The sequence below is a fragment of the Ochotona curzoniae genome, unplaced genomic scaffold (genome assembly GCF_017591425.1).
Source record: "Ochotona curzoniae isolate NIBS_2020 unplaced genomic scaffold, NIBS_Ocur_1.0 contig_908, whole genome shotgun sequence".
Taxonomy (NCBI): domain Eukaryota; kingdom Metazoa; phylum Chordata; class Mammalia; order Lagomorpha; family Ochotonidae; genus Ochotona; species Ochotona curzoniae.
The window spans coordinates 26,725,034-26,747,739 of NW_024466607.1; the positions used below are offsets into that span (position 1 = coordinate 26,725,034).

The 22,706-nt window shown below is 43.9% G+C and overlaps 1 protein-coding gene across 1 annotated transcript in view; it reads right to left on the reverse strand.

Moving 5' to 3' along the window:
• Positions 1-22,706, reverse strand: part of PRICKLE2 (prickle planar cell polarity protein 2) — a 339,940-nt gene that overhangs the window by 137,057 nt on the left and 180,177 nt on the right. The window lies entirely within an intron of this gene.

The following is a 22,706-nucleotide window of genomic DNA, read 5'->3' on the forward strand; positions in this document are numbered from 1 at the left end:
CCTCTGCACTCGCTGGGCCATCACTACTTTGGCGCTGCTTCACCTCCTCCAACTCGTGTGTGTTGGAGCACACTGAGCGCTAGTGTGCAATCAGCAGCCAGTGTGGGCCCTGCCGGCATTAGCAGTGGAACCAAGAGCTAACCTGGCCAAGAGGAGCACAGCTGAGAGGTTTATAATTGGGGAAATGTCAGAGACAAAGCTGCAATGACTGACCAAGCATTTGCCATGTCCTCAATGCCAGTTGTCCCAAAATAAAACAGGACTGTCTCCTTTTGGGACCAAGAAATATGAACCTTAAAATTGATGGAGGTGGGGAGGAGGGGATGGGTGGGTAGCACTGTAGCATAGCAGGTTAAGTCTCTGCATGCGGCACCAGAAACCCATGTGGGTGCCAGTTCTGAGTCCCAGCTGTGCCACTTCCAAAGCAGCTCCCTGTTAATGCACTTGAGAAAGTGACAGATGGAGGGTAGCTCAGGTCATTGAGCCACACCACCCCAAGTGGGAGAGCTAGAAGAATGCCCTGGCTCCCACCTTCGGACTTGCCATTGTGGCCATTTGGGGAATGAAGCAGCAGATGGAACATCTCTGGCTCTCCTTCTCTCTTTGTAACTCTTTCAAATAAAAATAAATAAATCTTTTTTTGCAAAAGACTTAATTGGGATGGGATTATCTGGCCTGTTGGCCTGTTTAAGGCCTGGGCAATCATCTGGTGCCAAGGTAACCACTGGTGGGACTCAAAATTTAGTAAACCTAAAGCAGGGTCAGTGTTGACTTGATAACTTTGTATAGCCTGCTAACTGTGTGTTCATGAGCAGAAAATTTTCCAACCCTGTGATGGATCCAAAGAGAAACAGAAAATGACAGAGCAGGGATTTGAACTTGAGTCTGTTTCATTGCAAAGTCTTACTCTTAAATGCCATGAAGTCCTGAGAGGCTTGCAAGGGTATAAAAGTCTAAAACTAGGGACATCACCCCTTGAGGAAAACTTCCAAATACACACCATCTATGGACAGTGGTGAACAGGGGTTTCAATGATTCATCCCTCTCTAGGCCAGGCTTAAAGTAGACTTTCTCAACCTTGGCCCTATGGATAACGTGGTTGTCAGAGCCTGAAGCAAGTACCCTGATGTGGAGTTACATCATCACATTTCAATCAACAACAAACAGCATCTACAACTGTGGTCCCTAAGATTACCCAGCATCACCCAGCAGTGCTGTAGCCATCTCAGTTTGTAAAAATACTCTATGCTGTATGCATAATGACAAAAGCACCTTAGCACTTCCATCCTATCATTTGGTGCCACCAGCAACTCTCTCTCCAGTGACAACAGCCAAAGACATCTCCAGAAACCACTAGATGTCCCTTGAGCAGAAAAACCTACCACCATTGGGAACAACTGTCTAGAATAGCTTAGAAATGCTTCTTTGAAATCTGTTCACCTTGCCTCTTTGGGGGACATACAGACTAGAGTATAAGTGTATAGGTCTTAATATCAAACACACCTGAGTGGAAATACCAGCTTTGTGCCTTGCCAGCTGTACAGTCTTGGGCGTTTTATTCAATCTCTTTGAGCTTTTCAGTGCAAAATGGGAACAGATAATAGTACTCCCACGGCTAGAAGAGATACTGCAGATGGAGTCCTTGGCTGAATGCCTGACATACCCTAACCGTGGGATAGGATCAGGACACAATTACTCTGATGAAGAACAAAGTATGTTGGGAAGTGTCGCATTTAATCACCACATTTCAAAGCAAGTAAACTGAGGCCCAGAAACAGGCACTATTCACTCTGATTAGGACTCAGGCTACTTTTCCAAGAAATGCACGTATTTGATCACTGTGTCTGATGTCCTAGCTCATTCCCCGCCCTCACACCCCCACACAACCGTGTATGTTTGAGCCTACTGGTATAACATGCCTGGATTTCCCACACCCTTTCATCTAACAACTGTTAGTTTTCCAGTGGGCAGAAGATCTTGGAATGGGAAAGGTTGCATCTTTCTGGGGAAACCTACCACAAATTCAATGAGCTACTGAGGTAAAGACAAAAGAAGGGGCAGGGGGATTGGCAGTGTTAACCTTCATGAATCAGAGCAGTGGTTCAGAGAAACCCTTCTGGCACTGGGAAGGTTAGTATTTTGGCCTTGATATGCTGTTGAAATCAGCCATGGTCCTGGAACATCTTGTGTTCTTCAATTTTGCTCCATAAGAATTTTACTTTTTGTCCTGTTACTCATAACCAAGCCTAGAATCCTAGAATTTCAGTCTCGATGAAAAAAACATTATCTCAGCATGCTCCAATTTGCGTACTTAGTTTTGCCTTGTCATTTTCAGGCAAAATATGAGAGAGCTAGCAGGCATGGGGGAGGGGGAAAGAAACCATGTAGTTACTGATGCAGTAATTAATCCCTCACATGAAAATGTCAGGGTAATTACCAAGTCATAACCAGACGGGAGCCCTTCACGACTAGGGCTGGCATTCAATTATCTTGGATACAGTGGAGATGTGCTGGACATACTGATGTCCAACAGTATCAGCTACTAGATAGGAAACAGAAGGAAGCAGAAAACATAGTGATAAGCCCACAGGATAAAAAGTAAATGGCAGGGCCCAGCAAGATGGCTCAGTGGCTAAATCATCACCTTGTAAGTGCCGGGATACCATACGGATGCTGGTTTATGTCCCCACTGCTCCAATGCCCATACAGCTCACTGCTTATCGTCTGAGGAAGCAGCAGAGGAGAGTCCAAAGCCTTGGGACTCTGTACCCATGTGGGAGACCAGGAAGAAGCCCCTGCCTCCCGATTCCTTCAGATTGGCTTAGCTCTGCCTTAGCTCTGCAGCCACTTGGGGAGTGAACCAACAGACGAAAAATCTGTTTCTCTGTCTCTTTCTCTCCATAAATCTGTCTTTCCAATAAAAATAAGTAAATCTTTTTTTAAAAAAAAAAAGTAAAAAAAAAAAAAGATGGCAGAGTGTGTGTGTGCATGCATGATGGGGAGAGGGAAAGGAAAAGAAACAGGGAGGGAGGGAGAGCAAGGGAGCATATTACACACACCTTCAAAATCACAATGAATAATGATCTAGGTAATTGGGTCCAGGAAAACAGAGATCAGATCAGGAGGCTCACAGCTCAAAAAACCAGAAATATAGACACATATACAAAACACAGGTATGATTATAATGACGTTATAGGTACGGATAGTTCTTAACTGATGAGTCATAACACAAAAGAGTGCATCTTAGGCTCCCAGATTTTGATCCACATGTATAAATTATTTTTGCAATGTAAAATACATGCAGCATGGATCTTTAGCTTCAAGAATACAGGCTAAAGTTATGTAATCACTGGTCAAATGGTGAAATATCAGTAGTAAGAGATATGAGCCACAGTACAATTTCTAGCCAATTTTTCCAGCAGAAAAATTGTTTGCTAGATAATGTCGGAAAATTTCTTTTTCAATTTTTCAGAGCTTGCTAATCAAGTCTAATCCTTGAAACGTCCTGCCAAAGTCTGAAAAGTGTTCCTCAACAAAAAGGTTTGGATGGTAGATGAAGAAGATAATTGCTGTTGGAGGACATACCAACTTCTCAAGCATTTTTGTAGTTAAGAACTATGCAATGTGTTTTCTAAAGTTCATGAAAACTGGAATTTTAAGCTTATTTTGAAGAAGAAATTTTTGAAAGTCATGCAATTTATCTGTAGTATGCATGTTCCATGAACTTGTGAAAGAATCCTTATATGCATGTACTTTAAAATCACTTGCATTATCTTTTAATTCCATTTTCAGTAAATTTTGCTTTTAAAATCTTATTTATTTGAGAAAGAAACAGACAGACATACAGAACAACAGAGGAAGGGATCTTCCTTCTGCTGCCTCATCCCCCAAAAGAGACATAATTGACAGGACTGGGCAGGGACAAAGCAGAGAGCCAGGGCTACCAAGCAAGTGGCAGGAATTCAATTCCTTGAGCCATCACCGCTGTTTCTCAGGGTCTACATTGGCTGGTAGAAACAGAACTCTGGGGATTGGCGCTGAGGTATAATGGTGAAAGTTGCCACCTAGAATACCAATATCCCGCATGAGTGCTAGTTCGTGTCCTGACTACTCCTCTTCTGATCCAGTTCCCTGCTAAAGGTCTGGGAAAGCATCAGAGGATGGCCCAAGTGCTTGCATTCCTGCACTCACATAGAACACCCAAGAGAAGCTCCTAGCTCCTGGCTCCTGGCTCCTAGCTTTGGCCTGGCTCAGTGCTGGTCAATGTAGCAATCATGGCAGTGATCCAGTAGATGGAAGTTCTCTCTTTGTAACTGTTTAAAATAGTTAAAAACAGTTCTGCAATCAAAAAGACTGGAGTAATCTTGGCAGATAATGCTGACCTCACTTGCATCTCCCCAACCCCATGCTTTCAGACAAGAAGAAAACTTCCCAGACTCCCTTTTTGCTCTTCTGGTTTTTCCGTTTGATAATGCCTGTGGTCTGGGTTCAGTTAGATCAATGGTTCTAAAACTGTTAAGTGCAACAGAATCAACTGGAATTCTCAGTAAACACAGATTGCTGGGCCCCAACCCCAGATCTTTCTGCTTTTAGTTGCATGGAGTCTGAGTGTGCATTTCTGATGAGTTTCCAAGTGACAGAGTAATACCAGAGATGTGATGAAGACCCTTTAAAGACCACTAAACTAGAAGCGGATGCACAAGAGACCAAGGCGCTCCTTTCAGTTCACAGCAGCAGGCTTGACTTCCCTAGGTTACCCCTCTGCTGGTGGAGGTGACTGCGTGAGGCTCCAGGGACGAAGTACCCTGCTAAAGTCCTCTGGGTCTCAGGGTCGCCCCTTCCTCTCCCCCTGAGAAGGCGGGACCATGATCTAAATACCTGATTCACTCCAGTGGCAGTATTATTCACAGAAAGGTCCTCTGGGGTTCAATTCAACGATTTGTAAAAATCACCTATTTGGGATCACGGATTGGAGTAGCTTGCTCTGCAGATAAAATCCACGAAAATCATGCGCATTGTCTAAAATCATGCCATCAGCAGCTGCCGGTAGAGCTGCACCCACCATGCAGCTGGCCAACTTCTCCAGTAGACCAGCCTTCCTGATCTGACGACCCCTGTGATACAGCCGGGTCATTTCTTTTACCTCCTTTGAACAGAACACTGCTTAAACACTGTGTGATAATTGCAGCTATTCCTCTGCATGCATTTTAGCAGACACAAAAGCTACAAGTGTGGCCTTTCAGAAAAGTGGAACTTTCCTATTTATATTGCCTTCCTGTGTATTTATAGGTAACAGATTACCTTTAAGTATCCTGATCCTCAAAGAATAAATTCTGTGGCAGGGGACGGTAGGGGAAGAGGGGGAACCAAAGACATTTTATTGCACATATCATGCATAAGCTCCTGTACCTTACAGATTCAGGCTGGCATTGTAGGTGGCTTCTTTTGAATGCATTGTTCAGCACTGCAAAGTTTAGCAGCAATTAGGAGCAAGCCAAAAAAGTTCCACCCCTTTGCTTCATGAGACATTGCTTCAAAGCAAAGAGTATAAACACTGAAATACTGTAGGTCATAACTTATATTACCTGGTCTAGAACCACAACTTCTGAACCAATTAACTTCCCCTTGCCTAAGCTCATTGAGCAGTGCACTAGATATAAAGACTTCATATGGAATTGGCTTGCTGGCCTGGAATATCAATGGGCTGACAATTTACATTGATTCTTAATGAAGAAAATTAATTCAATTAGGAGTTACATCATGGAATCTCATTTTCGAATGGGCCTCCAGCACAAGTGATTGCGTACCATCATCTGGAGATCAAAGGGATTTGAGGTCTGGACTGGCTTTCACCAATCTGTCACCCACTAAGGAATCAGTCACTCTTGCGTCAGGACAACAGACACACTTCCTATGCTGGCCACATCCCCGTCTATAAAACTTTCAAACCCAGCTCGACCACCCTTTACAAAACTTACATAACTGAGTCCTTACAGACTGAAAATTCCTGCAGTACCAAGTGGAACGTATAACACTGCTTTTTTGTGTGCGTGTGGAAAAAAGACACTCCACCATCCCACCAGATCAGAATTAATATGCACATTAGAAATAATTCACTTAACATCAGCTAATTTTCGTGAGTCATTCCCTCCAAGATCTTGCTAATGATCTGTCTTGGCAGCAAACGTTTTTATCTAACTCCTCTTCAATTCCCCGTATTCATTCCAAGGAAAGCATTTAATAATGGGCAAATGGCAAAAATTATAAAATAAAAAAATAAAAAAGACCTAAAACTTGTCAATTGACTCCAAAGGGAAATTGCCTTTCCCCAATAAATTTCCAATCAGAAAGGAGGAAGGAGTTAATTAATGTGTAGCCAGCGTGTGGATGCTGGGACACCCACACATTCAGAAAGTTGCGGGCTAATAATTAAAGCCCATTGCATACCCAGGAAAAGGTCAACCCCTCCAGCTGTCAAGAAAGCAATGATTTGAACCACAGATCAATCACCATTCACATCAAAGGGCTAAGAGGTGATGCCAGCAAGACAAACCCAGCTGGACAGCCATGTCCCCTCATTTGACCATGTATCACCCCTTTTTAAAAAACATGACTTCCCCTCCCCCGGACTCCATCTTGCACAATGTGGTAAATCTTTCATCCTTAAGAAACTCTCTGAGGGAACAAAAATCAAACAATACTAGACTCGGTAGAACAGGCTACTTCAGCTAACAGCAGAACTCAAAAGCAGCTGAAAAGTGAATTGAGACTTAGAACTCTTACGGGAAATTATTTTTGATTCTTCACCCAATGCCTCAATTTAAGGTTGCGATTTCACATAAACTCCTCTGATTTACCACCAACTTATTAAATTTTTTTTCACTGTGGGGTATTACCTTTAAAGCTCCAGCCATCTTTTCTGTTCCTAGAAAACACGAACACTTCAAGACATATGGGATGGTAGCAATCACAATCTTGACACAGGAGGCTCCGTGGAGGAGACTTTCATGCACCAAGAACACACAAAGCCAATCTATGACTGCATGGGCTTGCCCCAGAACAAAGTATCGTCATACGATCAGTTCCAGGACTCCTCTTCCTAAACCCTACAAATCATCTGTTCTGTTCCCCTCGTAGAACATTTTATTGTCCAGGCCTAATCCTCCCACTGCTTGAAGGCTTTGGTTTCTACCTGCTATATTCTGAAAGTATGTTCCTCTTTCCCAAATGACAATGGATGACCTTTCAAGGAGGAGTCTCTGACTTACGAAATGAGACAATGCACAGCACCCTGCTCTCCACCAGCTGTCCACGGGAAAGCAAGATGTGTGTAGCATTGTCACTAGGAGACTGCTTCCACAATGCAGCTTCTCATTCAGCCCTCCCGGTGGCTTGGTAAAGTGGTTTCACCAAAGCATACTGACTCGCTGACGTCCTCAAATTTCTTATCCAACAGAAACAAAATTGAATTCAAGACCTTCAAGGCCACACTGGCTTCCCTTGCCTTTACCACCAAGACAAACACTGGTTTTCCCACATTGAATGGAAGGCTATGTACGAGAGCCAGCCTCTGATGGCACATCTGTACAAGCTCTCCTGTGCGGCTATACCCCTCAGAGTGTGACACCGGGCTTTCTCACCCTCAGCATCGTTGCAATGCTGCATGGATAATTCTTTGATGCGCGGGGGTGGGGAGCTGTCTTGTGCATTGTAGGATATTTAGGAGTATCTTGGCCTATGCCTAACAGATATAAGTAGAGGTTCCCCTCCACCACCACCAAAAGGAAAAGCAAAAGTGCTTCCAGACATTGCCAAATGTCCCAAGGGGCAGGGGAGCATTTAGCACTGGGATACAGAGAAGTCAGGTTAACCTGAAGTGAGGCACATGACCCAAAACCCAAAACCCAGGTCCCTCCCCCTTTTTATTAGTCCTAATCGTGGTTGCCATCCAGGCAGGGTCAATAAGGATTTCTTTATTTTTCTTTCTTTCTTTTTTAATTCCATGGGCAGGAAAATGATAAGGACACTGGGAAAGTGAGAAAGCCCCCACTTAATGATGAATTTGTCATGATGGGTTCATGGTGCTTTGTGGGTCTGGAGGTATCGATGGCCAGTTTTGGTGGTAGGCAGTGAGAGCAAGCCTGAAAAGGAAGCCAGTTCAAATGAGTGGCCGCTATATGAGACCCTGCCAGTGTGTGTAAGAGCATTCATCCAACAGCGACTCAAATCGGCTCCAACCCCATCAGAACGCCAAGTTCTGTGAGCCAACAAATTCCCTGTGGGCTTACACTTGTTTAACTTGAAATTCTGACCTGGCAGCTCAGAGATGAATTCACCCACTGACTCCTATGATGTATGAGGTCGAGGACTTTCCCTTCCATCATTGCGTAAATGCCAAAGTCCTTTGCTAGGCAAGAAAGGTGTTGTATCTCCCCGCTCCTTCCTTTCCTCGCCCTTGTTGGATCCCCAGGGTCTTTTTTGCTGTTTCTCAACATACTAGGAGCACTCTGTTCTCACACATCTGCTGGCTCCTCTGCCTGGGACAGTTCCCCCAGATCACCATGGCATACTTCTTCAAGGTCTGCAGGGCTTCAAAGTCTGCAGGAAAGCCTCTGAGAGCACCCACTACTTCAGCACTCACCCTCTGACCCGGCCCATCTACTGGCTCATTTTCTTTCTCTTTTACCAATCAGACTTTTCAGCTGAGGATGTCATGGACTTTGATCACCAGCATTCACGAGCTGGGCACACAAGAAATGCTCAAAAAAAGAACTTTGGAAGGCGTGCATAGCATAACTGAATCAATCCAAGATGCAACACATAGTCTAAAGGAGGAAGCTATCTTCATTTCCATGACTACAGGCAAGCAGGTGGTGGCAACCTCAAACACTGAAAACGAGCCAGAACCATCTGTGCTCCAGGGAGTGTCTCCGTGAGGCACACACAAAATCACTAAAGTCCACTTTGAATCAGGAAAGTATGCAAGTCAGTCAAAAACAATTCCAAGAGCTGCAACTTCCGGCTCTGCCACCAATTCTGTATGCATGCCTCTTGTCCTATGCCCACCACATCAGGTCCCTCTCTGGTTCTTCCTCAGCAGCACAGGGAGGAAATAAATTTAACTTCCACCCAGAGAGTTACACCCAGTGAGCGCACAATGACAAAATCTGACACTACAGTCTCTGACAGCAAAGAGAACAATTGCAGTGCGGTGGGAAAGCAGCAGTCAACAGGTCCCTTTCCTGGGCTGTTGAGAAGTAGGGAGTTCATCATGCAGATAGAGCTATGTAGAGTGCAGAAGACATCAGAGATCAGGAACTTGCTCGTCTCTGGGTATCCCTGCCTTGCTGTTTGTCTTGCTTTGCCAATATCAAGATTTCCATTGGATGTATAGGACAGAGAGAAAGACACAGGGAAAGGAGTTGGGGGAGAGAAAAAGAGATGGGGAGAGGGGAGGAAGAGAGAGAAGGAGGGAGGGAGAGAGATATTGAGATTGATTGATTCCATCTGTTGGTTCAATCCCCAAATGCCAATTTCTGACAGGCAGGACTGGGCCATGCTGAAGCTAAACTCAATCCCCATCTCCCATAAACATGGACATGGAAGCTAAAATTCAAAGTACAGCAAGGATTCAAGCCCAGGTCCTCTGATATGGAACAAGTAGCAGCATCTTAATCACCATGTCAAACAATCTGTTGCTTATATTTCCATATCTGAGTCTGCATCTAGCCCCTTCATCCACACTGGATTTTCCTTTGCTACAAAGCAACCTAGGTATGCTTAGTGACTTAAGTTAATCACATATCACAGTCCATGAAATATTTAATATGTGTTTGCTAAGCTCCTGCCACACGCTGGGATCTGTTCTAGACTTTGGGACACGTCAATGAACACGATAGACAGTCTCTTGTCATGATGTACCATTTAAGAACTGGGATCCCTTGACACTTTGCATACAGACACCATTTACTGCCTGTTTTGTCAGGCCTTCCTTTACGGGAATTCATTTTAATGCTATATGCTGGAGACATTTTAGCAACGTGATTAAGAATGCATTTTAAGCAACCCTAGCTGGTCTGAAAATCAAGTAAGAGATAAAACCTACACCCACAGTTTCCTCCAACCTTACAAGTGGTTGGAAGGCTTCACAAATGAAATGCCTCAGATAGGAAACTTAATGAAAATTTGGATGCAATCAGCATAATTAGCTACTCTGAAGCAAACAAAACAAAACAAAAAAAACCATGCCAATCACATCCCCCATCAGCTTTCTCTCCCAGGAAAGTTGAAACTTGCTCCTGATGGAATATGATGATCACTTTGGTGAGCCACAAGCTAGACAGGCCATGTGGAAGAACACTCCCTTCCAACCCAGAGCTTACCGGCTTAGAGAAATCACGATGGCTTACCCTTTAGCTGATGCAGTGATATGGTGATGGGTGTGACCCTGTGCCACCCTAAGCTTAATCTTTTACCTCTAGGCAGTGGTTTCCCCTGCACTGGTCAAGAGCACTTTGGCTGTGCTTTTTGAATCCAGAAGTGGCATGCACTTTCTGCTGTGTTTCATACAGTCCTTTCCTATAAAATCAGGAGGTAGTAAGTATCCTGGTGGGGATACCAGCATGGGAGTTAAAAGACTTGCCTATTGGGTCCAGCACAGTAGCCTAGTGGCTAAAATCCTCACCTTGCACACCTGAGATCCCATATGGGCATCGGTTCCAATCCTGGCTGCCCCATTTCCCATCCAGCTCCCTGCCGGTAGCCTGGAAAGGCAGTGGAGGATAGCCTAGGGCCTGGGAACCCAGCACCCACATGAGCTCCTGGCTCCTGACTTCGGATCGGATGAGATTGGCTCCAGCCATTGTGGCCGCTTGGGCAGTGAACCGGCGGACGGAGGATCTTTTTCTCTGTATCTCCTTCTCTTGGTATCTCCTCGGCCTTTCCAATAAAAATAAATAGATCTTAGAAAAGAAAAAGAAGGGCCCGGCGCGGTGGCGCAAGTGGTTAAGGTCCTCGCCTTGCACGCCCCGGGATCCCATATGGGCGCCGGTTCTAATCCCGGCAGCCCCGCTTCCCTTCCAGCTCCCTGCCTGAGGCCTGGGAAAGCAGTCAAGGATGGCCCAAGGCTTTGGGACCCTGCACCCGTGTGGGAGACCAAGAAGAGGCTCCTGGCTTTGGACCGGCATAGCATCGGCCAAGTGTGCTCACATGGGGAGTGAATCATCGGATGGAAGATCTTCCTCATTGTCTCTCCTCTCTGTATATCCGCCTTTCCAATAAAAAAGATAATAATAAAATAAATCTTTAAAAAAAAAAAAGAAAAGAAAAAGAAGACGACAACTTGCCTGTGGTGGTGAAGTAATTTGCTCCTCAAAATGGGGTGCTTAGATTTGGCTCCCAACTCCAGCTGCCTGATAGTGTGGACCCTGGGAGGCAGTGACGATGGCTCAAGGAAAAGATTCCCTGCCACCCAGAAGGGAGACCCAGACCTCCACCCCTGGCTTTGATCGTGCACAGCCCCGGTATTAGAGGATTTGGGGAGTACATACACAGATGCAAGCCTTCCCAGTTTCTCTGTGTCTCTCTCTGCTTTTCAAAGATATATGTTAGGAAACTTAACTAAATAAAGACTTAACTGTATCTCTGTAGGTCATTCCCTTTCTGAGTTTCCATGCCTATAAAACTTCAACAGATTAGATTAGAGGGCAATGCATTTTTTCTATACAGGAACAGACAGTAAATATTTCAGGTCATGGTGTAAGCTGTTGTGCCTATTCAATTTGACCCTTGTCTTCCAACAAGAGCCACAAATAATACATGAGTGAATGGGCACGAGGTGTTCTAATAAAACTTTAGTTATATAAAGCAAGCTGAGGCTTGATAAGGCCACAGGGCCACCGTTTATAGATCCTTGGGGGAGGTGACCGCTTGGTGCCTTCCAGTTTTGAATTTCCATAAATGAGTTCTAAAAGACACATCTTCCATCGGGTCTTAAAAAATCTAAGGGCTAGAATGTGCTAAACTGAAATTTTAAAATTCAGTTTCTGAAATAACAGCTAAGATTTGTTGAGTGATGGCTGTGTACCAGGAATGAGTATTGCACTAATGGCTTTATGGGTGTTATTTCCTTTCACCCACAGAGCAGTTCGTGTGGGTCACAACCCGTTTTACAGGCAAAGAAACTGAGACTTTAGCAACTTAAATAACCCACTCCACATTATACAACTGGTAAGGAGGAGAGTGAGGATTTGAACTACTGTCTGACTCCAGAGACCTTTCCACAACTTCTGACTCCATCACACAGTTGCCCAGACACCTAGACCTCTGACGGCTGCCCCACCCCCGACCTCCCTTACTCTCCCACGACCCCTGCAGAAGTTTACGTGAAAACCCTGTTCTTGCATGCCACATAAATTAAGAGGTTAGCCTAAAAATAACACACAAGTTCATGACTCTAGATGATGAATTGCTTTTTAATGCACAATAATTGATTCCTTGACCAGCTGAAAACCGTACAGCAGGCTGGGATACCTACAGCAAGCCATATTTGGAAGGTGACCACGAGACGAGCAGAGGACTGCTCATGCAATCTGCATTCAGACAAACACAGCTCCATCGAGAGAATTCTTTAAACGAAGAAGGAGGAAAAAAAAAATCAAGAGCCTACATCTTACCATGGTTTATCACAGTTAAACCGATCATAAACAAAACTCAAGAAACAGTGACCTTGGAAATAAATAATCACAGGGCAGCTGGGGCTGTGCACGTGGTCTGCTGGCAGAGCTCATGGGAAGCACTCCGAGGTGAGGTTCCATCCACGCCTGTGTACTCTCTCGGGCTCTTGAACCTCAACAAAGCCCCCTCCTGAGAGTGTCGCTTATTAACACGGCTCCTTGGGCCTTGGGATGGACGGGGTTTGTAATAACACAAGTATACATTTTGGCTCAGTTTGGTAATAGACAGCTGCCTCCTCCAGAGAGTTCTAGTGTCCACGGCATGCACGGTGAAAATGTTAATGCAACAACTCACTAAATATTTAATGGCTCTTTCCTTTGCTTGCTGATGCGATTAAACAGGAACCTCATTACTAAAACCTACTTTCACCTCCTCTTTTATTTATGAGCTTTATTCCTCTACGCTAACACACAGCCTGATGTAGACAAACTGAACTTATGAATACAGGAGAAGGATGAGCAAACAATTCAACAGCAGGTCACCAAAATTCAGTGTAAGTCATCTGCTGGTAAGAGGTTCTGGTCCTGTTACTCAAGGTGACAGACTAGGCTGAAACCCAGCTAGACGAAAAGGCACAGCAGAAATATGGATCAGCTATTCTTAGGGCGACCGCTGATATTCAGAGAAAGATGACTACATTTCTCTAAGTAGCTAGGGCTAGGTACCGATGAACACAAAGTAAAATGGAAGACATTTATCTAACAATAATTCGTCTCATTGGATTTTTAAATCATGCCATCCATTCAGCCTTAGTCAAGTGTCACCTCTTCTTGGAAGAGGCCGATGCTCATCTCCAAAATAAAAATTCATCATTCTTTTCCTTGGGATTTCATGTGTTTTGTTGATAATACTATCATAGCTTTTATTCTCAAGGGCTAACGTAAGTACTGCAATTGGATAAAACAGCTGAACAATGAAGACTCCGGTGTGACCACCTGAGTTGGAGTCCAACTTCAACCAGCTGTGTGGTCTTGGCCAAGTGACTTAACCTCTGAGCACCACATCTGCTTATCCTTCAAAGAGACCGATGATGGCACCACATAGAACTGTCATGAGATTATGTAGGATAAATGCCGAAAGATTTAGCAAGCACTCCCACAGTCTCCCTAATAGTGTTACACACCCATGTATGCATGCAGAGATTGGAAGGCTTCTATCTGCTTTTCTTCCTTACCATTCAGGAGAAAAAGTTGTAAACCTTGTCAGATTCAAAGCTGCCACAGTGATTAGGGTGGGTCATCATGAAAGGTCACAGACCCAGCACCATCTTCTCAATCCAATGCCCTTCCCTCCCTACTAACTGGTAGGGAACTGGGCTGATGGCAGTTTTCCCTGGGCATGCCTGGGCTTGTTGGTCATTGCACTTGTTTCCTTTTCCATGTGACTGGAGAGGGAAGGTTTGGGAAAAGCTCAAGAGTTGCATTTATGTTCATTAGGAGGTTCCACCCTGGTTTTAGCTTTAGGCATGCGGCTCAATGCAGCTTTCACAGGGCTGTCCCAGGAAAGATGATGGTTGCCGTCCTTCTTTGCAAGTCCCTTAGGGACATCTTTGGAGGTGCATACAAATTAGCCAATGTCTCATTCCTAACATTATGCATAGGTGTCCTGAAAACAGTCATAGGGAGAAGGGGAAAGAATCCCAGAGCTGAACAGTCCTCACTTCAAATCCCAGCATGCTACTGAACGCCTCAGGGGAGATGCCAATCTGTCCAGGATGCATGTCTGACCTTGTTACACACAGCAGAGAACTCTAGACAATTATCCTAACATTTCTTCATCGCCCTCTGTAACAGGATTCCAATTTTTTATCTAGGTACATTAACAACAGCAGTAAATGACTGCAACTCCCTGTCTCTTTTGCATGATGTGTGGTTATGTATACAAGTTCCCACGAAAGAGGTGGCAGTAGTATTAGGGGAGATTTGGGAAAATCCCCTGAAAGAGATTCCATGTGTACTTCCTCCCACCCTACTCCCGCTTTTCTTGCTGGTGTGTAGACTTGGGGGCCATCACCAGTGCCATGCATGGACTTCAAGGAAGGAAGCTAACTTGGCAGAGTAGGAAAGAAGAAATCTAGGTCTCTATGAGAGTGAAGCTGCCTGTCTAGCCTGCCACAGCTACCTCAAAACACCTGTGGCAGAGGCAGAAATAAACACCGAATTCATCAATGCTACTTTTAAGTTTTTCACTGTTCTGTAAAGCCCAATTTGATAATTATTGATAAATTAAGGTATTTTAAAAAGTTCATGAAAAATGGAAGAAAAACACATTTACTTTGAGGAAAAACATTGCAATTTGTACATATGGGGCATATGAGCCGCATTCAAAGCTTCACAGAAAATGTATATTATGAGAGAAGTGTAACTATGCATGGATTCCAACTTCTTTGTACAATGTACATATTTTAATTTCACTTTCCCACAAACTTTAAAAAGTACTGTCACATATGACTCAGCAATAGTGCAAATCAAACCACTGTCTCCACACAAAACCCAGCCCATTCTACTATTCTTGAGTGACCCATGAGGCAAGGGTGAGTTTTACAAATGCACATTTGCAAATGACTTGATGACAGAGGATAGCAACTCTGAACCCACAACCACTCAGAAAGGAATCACAGTCCTCTCATTAGTAAATCTGTATAACAAAATTTTACTTGTGTAAGGGGCCAGGACTTGGTAAAGCTGGTGAGTGTGACACAAGGAGACCATATGTGCACCTGTTCAAGTCCTGGCCACTCTACTTCGAACCTAGCTCCAATTTCAGGGCATGAGAAAGCAGTAAAAAATGGTTCATGTGTCTGGGCCTCGGCCACCCATATGGTAGGCTTACAGGAAGCTCACAGGTTTGGTTATAATCTGGTCTGGAACTCGGTATTACAGCCTTCTGGGGAGTGAACCAGTGGATGGGAGAACTTCCTCTCTTGATCTTTCCCTTTTTCGCTGTAACTCTGTCTTTCAGAGTAAACAAATGCATCTTTTAAAAATGTTGTGGAGATTTGTCTTGTCATTTCACAAGTACTTGTATTCCTACCAGCAACACCTAAACTATTTATTCTCTGACCCTTTTCAGAAAATGTGAGCTAATGCATGATGTTAAAAAGTCTCTAATAGACTGCTGGTCATCAGGAAAATGTTCAATAAACCACAGCAGTTTTCATTTCATTAAACCTCCAGCACAAATGATTCAATTACTTATTTCATGAGATAGTTTAACCCTACCGAAAATTATATCTTAATTCCTTGTGGACTTGAAGAGAGACAAAATTTCCAGACTCAAGCTGATCCTTCCCCCAGATCTTCACTTCTTTGCTACTTCTTGGTCACCAAGCAAGAAAAAATAAACATGAGAACATAACAAAAGCACTCAGAATGCATTGTCACCCACGCTTCTCTCTCCACCTCATCTGTCATAGACATATATATTTTTTTCATTTAAAAAAAAAAAAGGATGACAAAAGGATCAAAGAAAGTGGTTTTTTGGCACCAGGCCTAATTTAACTAAGATCTCTCTGGAATGTTTTGGTAACTGGGACTAACATCCATCATTTATTTCACCAGCTTCTTTTAGAATGGACATATGTAAATTGACAACCTGGCACAAATTAATGGAACCTGGGGCAAAGCCACATACATGATTCTCTATTCACCATGCCGTAATAACGCTTCATCCATGACCAAACTCAATTTGGGGATGCAGGACAAGAGTCTTTCATGCATGTAATGCCATGAGCAGTGGAAGCATGTGTTCCAGCTTTCCCCAACAAAAGAAAAATTATATGGCTGAGTTAAACCAGACACTCCCAACCTTTCTGGGTTGTGGTGCCGAGTTTCTGGCTCATGTGCACATTATTCTACCAGTCCATGCCAAGTTCCCCCTCCACCCTTCTACCCCCAACCTTCAGCTGGACACGCTCTAATCTATTAGACAGTTGGGGTGATTGCAAATAACAGACTTGCAATTATGAAATGGCAATACAGGACCAGTTCAATGGATGTTCCAGATGGTGAAAGAAGTGGATATATGTGGCCTATCAAACTTCTCCTTAGGGCAACTGAGGAAGAAACAACTGGAAGAGGGGGTGTGAATAAACAAATGAGGTGGTACTAGGTGGAATGCCGGGAAGTGGAACTCTCTCTGGCTGGTATATACCATTGAAATGGACCTGTATTGCCACATCTAATCCCATGCCACTGGTGAGGAGGCCACAGGAAAAGCACTGTGGCAAGAGTAATAGATCCAAAGATTTCAACACATCAAGAAAATGCAGGCATAGCCAGCAGCTCAGCGAGTGAGGAAAATCAGCTGAAGGATGCAAATAGTTCCTTTAAGTCAGCCATCATCCTTTGCTGTTGGCTAACGTTCATGTCTCCTGCAAATGGATGTTAAAAGTCTAAGCCATGTTGTGGGGAGGGGCACTGAGAGGTCTTGAGGAGGGAGGTCTCATTAATGGGGACTGGCACCCTTATAAGCAGACACCCCAGAGAGCTAGTTCAGCTTTTCCATGACCTGAAGACACAGAGAAAAAGACATCACCACTTATATATATGGGAGACATAGAATCTGCCACTGTTTGTATTTTAGATTTTTCAGCCCCAGAACTGTGAACACTTGGTTTATTGGCATTTTGTTGTAGCAGCCAGAATGGACTAAAACGCCTTCATGAAAACAGTATCCCCACATTGTAAAGCCCTTGAGGCAAGCAACTGACAGAAGAGATGGAAGAGTTGTTACATGAATGGATTTGGTTCCAGTGTTCCATATTTCCCCCAAAAGATAGGTACTAGAATGTCTGTAACAGTTTGCTATTTGTAATAATCTTAACTCAACGCTAATCAAACTCCCACAAGTAAGTAAAACGATAGATTGGCATCTACTGAATGAAGGAATGCTACAGAACTATCAACATGAATAATTCACAACTATACACGACAAATGATCAAATCTTATAAACAGAATGTTGAATAAACAAAGTCAGATACTAAATGTACCACAATATTCCATTTGTGTGAAGTATAAAAATGGGTAAAATCTACAATGTTTAGAAATAAGGACAGAGGTTGGTGTGCAAGAGGGGACAAAGGGGACTCTTAACGCTGTTTTGTTTCATGACCTCTATGTTGGTAACGTAGGTGTGCTGACCTGAACACCTACGATATGTCCCCTTCTTGGTGTGTATAAACTGTGGAACCATAAAATATTAAAAAGCATAAGCTAGTCTGTGAAAGACTCAGAAATATGGTAAACCACCTCAGAAAGGATCTCTGGATGTTGTTGGGCAATGACAACCCATGCTGCTTCACCTGGCAGCAAGTTCAAAGAGAAGGAATATGAAAACAGTGGTCATAAAAAAGCAGCATTAAAAAGATTATGAATGAGCCAATGTTTACTCATTATTCAGCCATGCTAAGCACAGCACGAATATTATCTCATTTAATCCTTATAAACAAGGACGCGCAATGTATAATAACATCAGCAGAGGAAGCTGATGTCATGAGGGATTGAGAAATGGGTCCAACTCCTGATGTAATCACTCTGCTTCTCCATGTACACCTCAGAGCTCTTAAGCAAAGTGAACGCTCAACCTAGGTCTCCTAACCAAGTTAACACGCACCCTGTGATTGGCTGGAAACAGCTTCCCAAAGATTTGGCCATGTATGTCTCTAGAGCCTGTAAACAGACACTTACTTGGAAAGATGATCCTAAAAAACGAAGAGCAATGACTACACATCACCTAAGTGGGTGTCATTACAAACAACCTTTTAAGAGCACGGCAGAAGGGAATCTGATGCACACACAGAGAATTCAAGGTAACTAGGCAGACAGAACCTAGAGGGATGTGGCCACAAACCAAGGAATGCTACGGACTGCTGGCAGACACCAGGGTCATACAGACAACAGGTTCCATGTCATGGCCTCCAGAGGGGTCACGGACCTGCTGAAAGCTTGACTTTTAAAGTTCTAGTTTCCAGAAATGTGAAAGAATAAAATTCTCTGATCACAAGCCACCACGCTGGAGATCATTTGGTACAGCAGCCCCAGTACACACATCATCCCCGTTATCTTGACGTCACAGAGGATCAACTAGGAAACCAGCCTCCAGAATGGTAACAGGTGCCCTTGACACATATCCTGAGATCATGCAGGTTTGGAACACATTAGGGTCCCAAAAGGGTTGCACTTGTCAGGATATCTAATGCTTTTGCTGAATGAGAAGGAGTTACGACAATGGAGAGCTTCCACACTTAATTCACAACTGTTGGGGAGGACTCCACATGACATTCACAAGCAGTTGCTTCATGATACTATGCTGAATACCCTGATGGACCATGAGCAAAGACCTAAACAATTAGTTCATGCTTATTTTTCTAGACATCCAAAAACATAATGTATCAGTTATTAAGGCAGGAATTTCGGGGCCAAGCATATTAAGCCCCTAAAATGCATTCTGTAGGGCATCAGAGATGAGAATGAGAAACGGTCCTAGGATCACATTGGCATACTTTATACAAAATAAGGTTAAACAGGTTTCTCTGCTCCAGTGACTCTAAGAGCCTTTCCAGTGCTGGCAGGAACTGTGATGCCTGCCTCAAGAGGAAGATATAGAGCATCACATACTCCATACATACACGGAAGCATCTTTGGTTTGCTTCTTAGGAAGAGCTATTCCCCAAACAGGTGTCTAGAATTAATGCTACAAGGCACTCGGAGCAAGTTTTCAAAAGGTGTTTAAATGAAGTCCAAAGTGCTTGCCCCAATGTTCTGCCACTGATACCCAGTGGAGAAAGGGTTGACATGACATTGCAGACAAAGCTCATGAGGTTAAGTGGCTCCTCCTGTATCACAACACAGATACAACTAAGCAAGAAGAGTCAGTCCCAGTCCATGAGCCTGTGAGCCAAAGCAACCAGGCCAATCCAAGGGAGACTCATGAAAGAGGCCGCTCTGAGGCTCTGCCCATCTCTGCCTCTCTTTACTCCTGTTTTCCAGAGGTTGCCACTCAAAGCAGAGGAAGTGAATAGATGATGGAAGGAGGTGCAGGTGGGCCCAGGACATCAATCTTGTCTTGGGTCATCTTTGTGTAGCATTTAAAGGACCCAAGGGGATAGGCCTCAAACAGCAGTGTTAGGGCCTGCACCCCTGTGTCATCTCCCCTATTGCCCTCACAGTGGTCCTAGGTACTGGTGCCTAGTGAATGCTCACATCTTAGAGAACGCTCCTGCAGCACACACACACACACAGATGGAGATTGCACTGGAGGCTCTGTCTAGGTCCACACTGTAAGGAGAGGAGCTCAAACCACAGCAGCCACACAGCTCAAACCACACGTCAGAAGCCACGGACTCTGGGACAGTCAAGGCCCCTGCATGGCCACTGAAGAGCCCAGGGCAGTTACCAAACCTTTCTCAGTTTCTTCGTCTGGAGAGGGATGTTAGTGACATCAATCCCACAGGACTGTTGTGTGATGATTTTGGAGCTTTTATTGATCGGGATGATACTCTACCGGCTCTACCTTCAGACCAGAGAAGGTCTCCCTAAGAAGCCGTTGAACTTATTTGGACAATAAGATGCTGGACTCTATACTTGGTATATGCTTGCAATGAAGGAATCTCAACTGAACTTGCACTGTGGTTTTGCAACAAGGTGGAGGAATCTGCCATGAGAGGAGGATTAGGGGAGGGGTCGGGGGAATCCCAGTGCCTATAAAATGGTATCACATAATGCAATATGTAAATAAGTAAATAAATAAATAAGTAAATAAATAAATAAATAAATAAATAAATAAATAAATAAATAAATAAATAAATAAAAAGACAATGAACAGGGGAGTGATGGCTCAACTAGCTAATTTTCCACCTGCAAGCATTGGCATCCCATATAGGTTCCAAGTCATTTCCCAGCTGCTCTACTTCCCATCCAGATTCCTGCTGTGGTCTGGGAAAGCAGTGGAGGATGGTCTAAGGCCTTGGGGCCCTGGACCCAGGTGGAAGACCCAGAAGAAGCTCCTGGCTCCTGGCTTCAGATTGGCTTCACTCTGTCTATTGTGGACATCTGGGGAGAGAATCACTGGGTGGAAGATCTCTCTCTCTCCTCTCTCTCTCTCTCTTTCTCTCTGTATAAATCTGCCTTTCCAACTAAAAAATCAAAATTAAAAAAAGACAATGAACAAACAGCAACATGACTTTCAAGATAAAGTCCAAGGTTCTGTCTCTGATGCTTCCATTTATTTATTTATTTATTTTTAATTTACTTATCTGTGATGACCGAGGAGTGAAATCATATATCCACTGGTTCACTCCCCAAAGGCCCACAACACCTGCAGCTGGGCCATCCAGGCCTGCCACGCGGGTGGCAGGATCCCAACCACTCGAGTATCACCTGCTGCTTCAGCCAGAATGAGCATTAGCAGGAAACTGGAATAGGAAGCAGAGCTGGGATTCATATCCAGGCACTGTGATGTGGGATGCAGGTGGTCCTATTGGAGTCTTGACTGCCACACAGATGCTATTATTCCCATGATGCTTCTTAAAATACACATTTCCAGGTTTTTCCCCAGACTCCTGAGACGGACTGCCTGAAAGAGGTCCTTGTGTATAGTGAAGTTCAAGAAAGATGGTAAGACATTAACCTTAGCAAATGCTCAGAAGCTGGCAGCCATAATTTGCTTATTGCCACCATCATCCATAACATGCCAACAGGAGTCTGGACATGCTAGACATTTTAAAAATGAGCTTATATGAAATATAATTCAGTGAGTATTTATTCATTTCCAGGTTCCTTAATCAATGGAATAAAAGAAACCTAAATCAGAGACTATCAGGCTAGGTAAAGGCAGAGTAAGATTTTGCAAATATTCCCAAAGAATATAGCTGTCTTTTTTTTTTCCCAAAAGAAAAGGTGGAAAGAAGCAAACTTTAAAAGATATACTGTGCAGGATCTCTCTCTCTCTCTCACACACACTCTCTTTCTGGATTTGTATTTTGCCTGGCAAGGTGCTCTGTGGTAGGTGCCTGATTACAGAAGTCAACTGCAAGGCAATTCCCAGGTACCGCTGTCCTAACCTTGCAGGGAAATCACTCATGACTGTTCCCAGACACTGAGTCCCTCAGTACCTGTGTCTGTTCCCCCTGCCGCCCCTACATCTTCCAACGCTTCTGGAAGTCATCCAGATTACAATCTTTGCAAAGAGGCGTCTTCCTTTGCTAGTCACAGGAGTAGCAAAGCAGGGGAGGAAAGCGCCTGTCTCTCACATACACACTGCATGATAGTCAAACGTTGTATATCTGGGAAGAGAATCTCTAGTCATTCAGATCATGTAGAAAAAAAAATTTTAAGGTACATATATCAAAGAAACATTTTTGGAACATCACATTTAAACTCTCATGGTGATTTCTACAAAGTTTTGTTATATCTGACTAGAATTACCATTCTGTGTTTTGATAGCTAAAAAAAATTTCTCTCTGCTTCCTCTCTTTGAGATCAGAATATTATACTAAGCTTAAATCTACCCAGAGCTGCTTTTATTATTACTATATAGCTACGAAGCATATGATGTGAACGGTTATCTTTCAGGAAAGATTAAGAAAAACAGCTTGGGGGAAACACAGAGTCTCTGAAATTTGGTTTTCCAAATTATTAAAAACCACAGATCTCCACAGACACAGCAGCTACACCAAGCAACACACGTTGCATTTCATTCCCCGGGTGTCCCTCACTGTCTTCTAACGGCCCATCCTCGGCATGGCTGGTGTGCACTGGGGGAAATCCAACACAGAGCCAATTCGCCTTTTCTGCAAACAGCTCCACCAAGACCATAAATGTCACCACCAAATTGGAGAGTGCTAGTTCAAACCCTGGCCTCCCTCTCTTTCCCCCCAGGCAGCTGTGTCCCCAAGGAGAGCACTCCTGACTTGAAGGAAGTCTTAGGAAAAGGAGCCAAGAAGTTATTCCTGCTGAGGCTGTTGGAGGGG